This window comes from Adiantum capillus-veneris, chromosome 18 (assembly GCF_014529385.1).
Source record: "Adiantum capillus-veneris isolate H3 chromosome 18, ASM1452938v2, whole genome shotgun sequence".
NCBI lineage: Eukaryota > Viridiplantae > Streptophyta > Polypodiopsida > Polypodiales > Pteridaceae > Adiantum > Adiantum capillus-veneris.
In genome coordinates this window covers 124,336,687-124,345,063 of record NC_140948.1, presented here as the reverse complement: position 1 = coordinate 124,345,063, position 8,377 = coordinate 124,336,687, and the positions used below count along the sequence as shown (strand labels likewise).

The 8,377-nt window shown below is 42.7% G+C and overlaps 1 pseudogene; it reads right to left on the bottom strand.

Annotated features, from left to right (window-relative positions):
• Nucleotides 1-2,659: 2,659 nt before the first annotated feature.
• LOC147436354 (histone H3.3-like) lies at nt 2,660-3,069 on the bottom strand (annotated as a pseudogene).
• Nucleotides 3,070-8,377: the final 5,308 nt, after the last annotated feature.

The window sequence follows — 8,377 nt, the reverse complement described above, 5'->3', positions numbered from 1 at the left end:
AGGCTTTCGTAACAGTCCAACAGAAAGCACATTGTATGTAAAGCGTGAGGATGATATATTTCTCATTGTGGTTCTTTATGTTGATGATTTGCTGATCACTGGACCAAATGAGAGACATATTGCTGAATTTAAGGCTGATTTGAATGCTACTTTCAAGATGAAAGATTTGGGGCTGTTGCATCATTACTTGGGTATACAGTTTAAGCAGTGTGATGGTGGTATTGCCTTGTGTCAGAAAAGTTACATAGAGACATTGCTATGTAAGTTTGGACTTGAGGATTGCAAACCTATTGCCACTCCCATGGAAACAGGTTTGAAGTTGAGTCTACATGATGCTGGCGATCCTGCTGATGTCACTCTTTACCAAACTGCTGTTGGTTGCCTCATTTATGTATGCAACACGAGGCCAGATATTCAGTTTGCAGTCTCGCAGGTCAGCAGATTTATGCATAGCCCAGGGTCTAAGCATTGGCAGGCTGTCAAGAGGATTTTCCACTACCTTAGTGGCACTTTACATCTTGGCTTGTTTTATCCCAAGGGGGGATCATTGCCGCCAGACTTACATGCTTTTTCGGACTCAGATTGGGCTGGTTGTTTTGACACGCGAGTGTCCACAAGTGGTTTTTGTTTCATGCTTGGCAGTTCATGTATATCATGGTTGAGCAAGAAGCAACCTACTGTGGCCACTTCGAGTTGTGAGGCTGAGTACAGGGCAGTCTTCACAGCTACGGTTGAGTGTGTATGGCTCAGACGCCTTATGACTGACTTGGGTGTTGGACAGGACACAGCCAACACTATCTACACTGACAGCCAGAGCGCATTGGCAGTTGCGAGGAACCCAGTTTTTCATGCTCGTACAAAGCACATTGAGGTGCATTACCACTATGTCAGTGAGAGGCTCTCAACAGGAGAGATCAGCTTGGCTTATGTGCCAACACAGGACAACCTTGCAGATCTTTTCACAAAGGCATTGTCTCGTGAGAAGCTTGAAGCTTTCCGCAAAGCTTTGGGCTTACTCCCCTTTGTGGACTGATCCTGTCCTCAGGGCATGGCACTTTCCTTTACTCATGTGCCAGCTCTCGTTCACCGCATCACTCCAGGGGGGATTTGTTACCATATACATGTGGTAGTGATGTGTGTGAACACACTAGGACCGCCGGGGCATTTTTTCCCTCTTTAGGAGGTTTTTTCCCCCGTGCATTGTATATACGCCCATCACTCTAGGGCTAACTATCTTTCCATTGCACACTAAGTAACACACTCTCTATTGTGTGCCTTGAGCTTCCTTCGTCTTCTCCAAGCTGTGTGTGTTTCTCTGCAACCCTAATTCCAACAGTAACATCTACTCTATTGTGTTATGCTCCATGCCACTGCTGCTATTGGCACTCTCTACTAAATTTGAATTCTTGGCTCGACTTGAGTCCATGTTGTGTTCAATCTATAAAGATCTATAAAGTTGTCTCCTAGGAGATTCTATTGTTGCACGATCAAATTCCTCCTTCTTAGGTTGAAAATATTGCTTGTGCCAAAGCAATCTTGGCAGTTGAATAATCTCTAGACACACAAGAGTTGGGAAACTCTAGCTCGAATGCGTTAGGATTGACTGCAATCATTTGAAATAACAAAAAATTAGGTTCTAAATTGCATGATGAGCAATCACATGTGGAGGAATCCCAAACCCCAAGCGGTTTTCACGAGCAATTCCAAAAATCGAGCAAAATAGACGAGAATAATACGTATGAAGACATAATCAAATTTAAGAATAATGAGGGTGAAGGAAGATGAGCTAAGAAGGGGTTAGAAGGTTAAATTTCTCATATAAGAGGATCTCTTATGATTTTCAAGGAGAAATACATTCGCCTCCTAGGCTTGAGGACAATGTGCTCTATCCAGTACGATCATACCCATATACACGTGAGAGCTTAAACCATGCGTAAGTGTTAGTTCTTGCACATCCCTCAACACATTGTACACTTGGAGTGAATTTGAGACAACCCATTAGGCACTGAAAACCAAACAACACATTTCATGCTACCTTTTGTTAACAAGTGTCAGTAGACGTTGTGGGTGTGCACTTGTGGGAGAGGAAACGTTATAGTAGCTTCTTTTTAAAGACTACACTATGATTGGAGGTGTTTTTTGCATTGTTCAAAATGTTCCCTTCTCTCTCTCTCTCTCTCTCTCTCTCTCTCTCTCTTTGCCTCAACATGGAGTGCTAGAGAGTTCCCATTTAAGAACAAAAATTTGATTGAACTTGCCTCCTACATTACTCAATATTCTATGTGGCTACTCTCTCTCTCTCTCTCTCTCTCTCTCTCTCTCTCTCTCTCTTTGCGTCAACATGCAGTGCTAGAGAGTTCCCATTTAAGAACAAAAATTTGATTGAACTTGCCTCCTACATTACTCAATATTCTATGTGGCTACTCTCTCTCTCTCTCTCTCTCTCTCTCTCTCTCTCTCTCTCTCTCTCCCCATAACGTTCTAGGAGAAACCTTGCATTTCAATCATTAAAATAATGATGTTTTGTAGACTAAACGAGCCATGTTTGTTCACATGGACATTCTCCATGAAATATCAAAGTTCATTAAGCCGAAAGATGTTCGGAGAAAGTAGCATCTCCATTGTACATGAGATATTTTTGCATCTCAAAGAGAAGTACCTAAGAACTTTTACCACGGATGCATCTTGCCATTTGGATATCCTTGGGCATGATAGCTACTCTTTTGTCATGAATGGCACACAGGTTAGTGTCTTGAAACAAACCCACCAGATAAGCGTCGGCTACTTCTTGGAGGCCAAAATAGCATGGATTTGAAAGTGCAAGTCAGTCTTAAAAGCTTAGGCAATCTCACGTAGAAGCCTCTAAAAGGGTAGCTTGCAAATCAAGAGCTCTATAATTATTTGGTACATGCAAATTTCTCTGAGGGAAATAGTACCGGGTCCGAAGCGATGAGGCTTCTTAACACCGCCAATGGTGGGATCGGACTTACGAGTAGCCTTGGAAGTGAGTTGCATGTGGGGAGCATTGCCTTCTATTGATTTATGGGTTGTTTGCTTGGTACATGCCATTGTAATTTCTACATGGTACAAGTTAGTACTAATGATGATCATGATTGACAACAATTGCAAGGAATACAAGTACATTTGGCACCGCACTTGCAGGCATCCCCGCTTGAAATTTTCCCATCACAGGGACAAGGGTCAGTGCATTGGCAGTTGGTTGCACGCATTACCAACAATCGTCATTTCCCTCGGGCATCAAGGATAATTTCATTGAACACCTTCTTACCACACTTGCATCCACAACCGCACCTGCAGCTAGCACCATAGCTATATCCGCTCCCGCGCAAAGAGATGTCTTCTCTCTCTCTCTCTCTCTCTCTCTCTCTCTCTCTCTCTCTCTTTGAATGGAGATAATGTAAACTCACCCCATCTATGATCACTATCTAAGAGCCCCATCTTTGCAACACGCTCCTCTAGTAGAACATTACACCATGTGGATTGAGGAAGCCACAAAGGTGCAAAAGCTCTTTGACTTTGTACATGCAACAAGCACCTTCAAAATAATCTAAAAACTATCATCCATAGGTGCAGTCCGAGCTTTCGTGGGAGCCGCTTCTGCTATGTTCTCATGTTAGGGTTGCGATTCTACATCTGCAATAGCCCAAACCAAGCCATTTTGCAACTGAGAGTCTCTCTCTCTCTCTCTCTATATATATATATATATATATATATATATATATATTGGACATCCAACATGCTTTTCTATTAATGCAACAAAGTGGGTATAATTTTAACAAAAGGTAACACTGAGAAACAGAAATTACCAGGGCATTGACCTAAAAAAACGAACGACTGACAATTATGTGGCGGCGATCTCAACTACTTTTCACTCTCGCGGTTGGGCTTTGTTATACATGTAGGAATATATTTGTCTCGTATTGTGCTGAAAAATTCTTCAATGTACAACCAAGTGATGATGCACCTGCTATACCACAGCTTCTAGCAATTAAGAAGGCTAACGTCCATTCCTTCACAAAGAGAACGGGTCCATCTCTACTAGACATCTCAGCTGTAAGAGTCATGAGATAGTATTCTAGCTCCCATCTGTGTGTGTGTGTGTGTGTGTGTGTGTGTGTGTTGGGGGTGGGGGGGTGGTGCAAGTTTACGTACATTGTTGGAGAGAATTTACAGCTAGTACGAACCTCGCTTGTTGCATAGAGCAGGAACGGTGATGAAGGAGGCATTTCTTCTCTTCTACCTAAAAGTGTAATGAGATGAGATAGGTTACTATGCAAGTATGTGAAGTGTGAGCAGCTTCCTATACTCTCTCTCTCTCTCTCTCTCTCTCTCTCTCTCTCTCTCTCTCTCTCTTTGTGGCAGTGCACAACGGCATGCGCTGTTGGAGAGAATTCACAGTTGCATCCACTGTGATTAGAGCATGCGATAAAGAGAAACACAAAACGTCAATGCTAGATTAGTCAAGAGGCTTACTCACAAATTCACAATGCAGGAAATGCCTTGTATGAAGGATTTTTGAAGGTTCCACTTGTTACCATATACATGTGGTAGTGATGTGTGTGAACTCACTAGGACCGTCGGGGCATTTTTTTCCTCTTTAAGAGATTTTATGCCTTGTGCATTCTATATACGCCCATCACTTTAGGGCTATCTATATTTCCATTGGACACTAAGTAATACACTCTCTATTGTGTGCCTTGAGCTTCCTTCGTCTTCTCCAAGCTGTGTGAGTTTCTCTGCAACCCTAATTCCAACAATTGGTCTCAGAGCAGGTTGCATTCTCTTGGGCTTAGTGGCAAGCTGCTCCAGCACACGCCTGCTCACTTTCTCCGATTTCAGTGAGGTTTGGCGAGCATTTGCAGGTCAACAAATATTTTCGGTAAGCTCATAGAGCTTTGTTTGCTCAGATTATTGATTCGGGCTCATTTCGGCCTCCGTTTCCATTACAGGAAGGTCTCCAAATGCAATTTTGTCATTTTGTACAGAATTTCTGTCAGTGCCGTTTTTTGCATAACAGGTGCCTTACAGTCTTCTACGGTTTGTGCTATATAGCATGTGTTGTTTTTTCTCCATTTCTCCTCTTTTTGGGCAGTTTTCACATAAGGTGCAACATTTAGCATGGCTTACAACAACACAAATGTGTTCAAGATGTTTGCTGCTTAGGACAGGTTGGATGGGGACAATTACCCTATGTGGGCTTATATAATGCAACACGTTCTTGTGTCAAAGGGCCTTTCGAATATTGTGCAGGGCATTGATGTACGTCCTGGTTTTGAGGATGTAGGTGATGTTGAGGATGTTACATGTCTTACTGCAAGGATTGCTACTATAAGAGTTGTTCTGCCTATGGTAGAACAATCCCATTGGGATGTAAAGGATGTGCAGGTTCATGCATTGATTGTGTTGTCTGTGAAGCGCACCTTTGGCCTCACTTTGTTCAGCAAAATCTGCAAAACAGGCTTGGGATATTCTAGCAGGTCTTTATGCAATCGGCAATCAGGCTACCATTGCGTTGCTATGTAAAGAGCTGGAGTTGAAGATTATGCACGAGGAAGATGATATGGACACTTTCCTTGCTGGTGTTAAGGATATCAATGAGCAACTTTTTTCTGCAGGTGAAGTCATTTCAGATAGTTCCCTTCTGCAGACTGTTCTTGATGCCTTACCAGATTCTTACCAGACTTTTGCTAGTACTTGGAGACTTATGACCCAAGGAAATCCTGACTGAGTTAGCAAGTTTGATGCATTATGCACATTGCTGTTGCAAGAGTCACTTTCTAGAAAAAACAAAACTAGACAGCGTGCAGTTGAACAGGCTTTTATTGCTTCTGAAAGAAAGGATGGTAGTAGCAGTGCAGCCACTTCTTATAGTTCTAATGCGAGTGGCAAAACTTATGTTCCTAATGCTTCTGCTGGCAGCACTTCGTCTGGCAATTCTGGTAATAAGGGCAAAAAGAAGATGCGTTTCCATTATTGTAAAGCTAATGATCACTTGATCATTAGGAGTGTCCTAAGTTGAAGGCCAAAGAGGCTAAGAAGAAAGAGGGTGGCTCCACTACTAATGCAGCCATTGTTGAGTCTTCTGTGAAAGAAGACTGTAATGCTGATGTTGATGCAGAATGGGGTTTTAGTGTAGAGTGCACTTACAATCCCGTTGTCCATGATGCATGCATGTAAGTTGCTACACATTCACATGTGTGGTATTTTGATAGTGGTGCTACAAAGCACATTACCCCACATCGTGAATTGTTCACCTATCTCGAGTCTATCCCTCATGGGAATTCAGTCACTTGTGCCAACAATGCCTCTTATCCAGTTCAGGGAGTTGGAGAGATTGTTCTTACTGCTTCTAATGGCAGTTCTTTCACACTTGTTGATGCACTTTATGTACATGGGATCAAGAAGAATCTTTTGTCTGTATCTGCACTTGCTAGACTTGGAATTGTTGTCAAATTTGTGGATGACAGATGTACAGTTCATGATCTCAGTTTTGGTGATGAAATCGTTGCATCTGGGCTTTTGTGTCGTGGGCTGTATAGACTCACTTTGTATGACAAGTGTGAATAAAAGTTTGCAAATGCAGTTGCACATTCAAGGGCTATTTGAGATACAAAACTTTGGCATGCACGTTTTGGTCATTTGAATTTTGCCAGTTTCCTACGTTTGCAGAAATCTGATATGGTTGCTTCTTTGCCACCTCTTGAAGCACCTGTCAAACATGTCTGTGAAGGCTATATTTTGGGTAAAATGCATATCATGGTTGAGCAAGAAGCAACCTACTGTGGCCACTTCGAGTTGTGAGGCTGAGTATAGAGCAGTCTTCACAGCTACGTTGAGTGTGTATGGCTCAGACGCCTTATGGCTGATTTGGGTGTTGGATAGGACACTGCCAACACTATCTACAATGATAGTCAGAGCGAGTTGGCACTTGTGAGGAACCTAGTTTTTCATGCTCGCACAAAGCACATTGAGGTGCATTACCACTATGTTAGGGAGAGGCTCTCAGCAAGAGAGATCAGCTTGGCTTATGTGCCAACACAGGACAACCTTGCAGAGCTTTTCACAAAGGCATTATCTTGTGAGAAGCTCGAAGCTTTCCGCAAAGCTTTGGGCTTAGTCCCCTTTGTGTACTGATAATGTCCTCAAGGCATGGCACTTCCCTTTACTCACTTGCCAGCTCTCGTTCACCACATCACTCTAGGGGTGGATTTGTTACCATATACATGTGGTAGTGATGTGTGTGAACACACAAGGACCGTCGGGGCATTTTTTCCCTCTTTAGGAGGTTTTTTCCCCCGTGCATTGGATATATGCCCATTACTCTAGGGCTATCTATCTTTCCATTGCACACTAAGTAACAAACTCTCTATTGTGTGCCTTGAGCTTCCTTCGTCTTCTCCAAGCTGTGTGCGTTTCTCTGCAACCCTAATTCCAACACATATGTCCTTCTAAATCAACATATAAGACTTTGTCTCCAATGAAGCCATATAGCTGTAACATCTACTCTATTGTGTTATTCTCCATGCCACTGCTGCTATTGGCAGTGTCTACTAAATTTGAATCCTTGGCTCGACTTGAGTCCATGTTGTGTTCAATATATAAAGCTCTATAAAGCTGTCTCCTAGGAGATTCTATTGTTGCACGATCAAATTCCTCCTTCTTAGGTTGAAAATATTGCTTGTGCAAAAGCAATCTTGGCAGTTGAATACTTTCTAGACACACAAGAGTTGGGAAACTCTAGCTCGAATGCATTAGGATTGACTGCAATCATTTGAAATAACAAAAAACTAGGTTCTAAATAGCATGATTAGCAATCACATGTGGAGGAATCCCAAACCCAAAGCGAGTTTTCACGAGTGATCCCAAAAATCAAGCAAAATAGATGAGAATAATACATACGAAGACATAATCAAATTTAAGAATAATGAGGGTGAAGGAAGATGAGTTAAGAAGGGGTTAGAAGGTTAAAATTCTCATATTAGAGGTGTTAAGTATGGAGCCTGATTTACCGTTGTAATTTTCTGTGGTAAAAGCGTACATTTATAAGGTCCCCATAATGAGGAGAAGCCATCGTGCGTGAAGGTAAATCACTCACCGGAAACCAAAAGTTTCACAGTAAAAAACCAGGGGCAACTTTAGGGTCCTCGGGGGCGGAAGCCCCTGAGATTTTTTTTCCTCGCCGGAATATTCCTTTTTGCTGGAATATTATGGCCGGACGGTGGCCAAAAAGTGGTCGGAAAACAACCGATCGGTTGGCCGGTAGTCAATGGCCGGTGGCCGGTGGTCAGAAGTCAATGGCCGGTGGCGGGTGGCCGAATTCAATGGCCGGTGGCCGAATTCAAAAGCGGATTTGTCT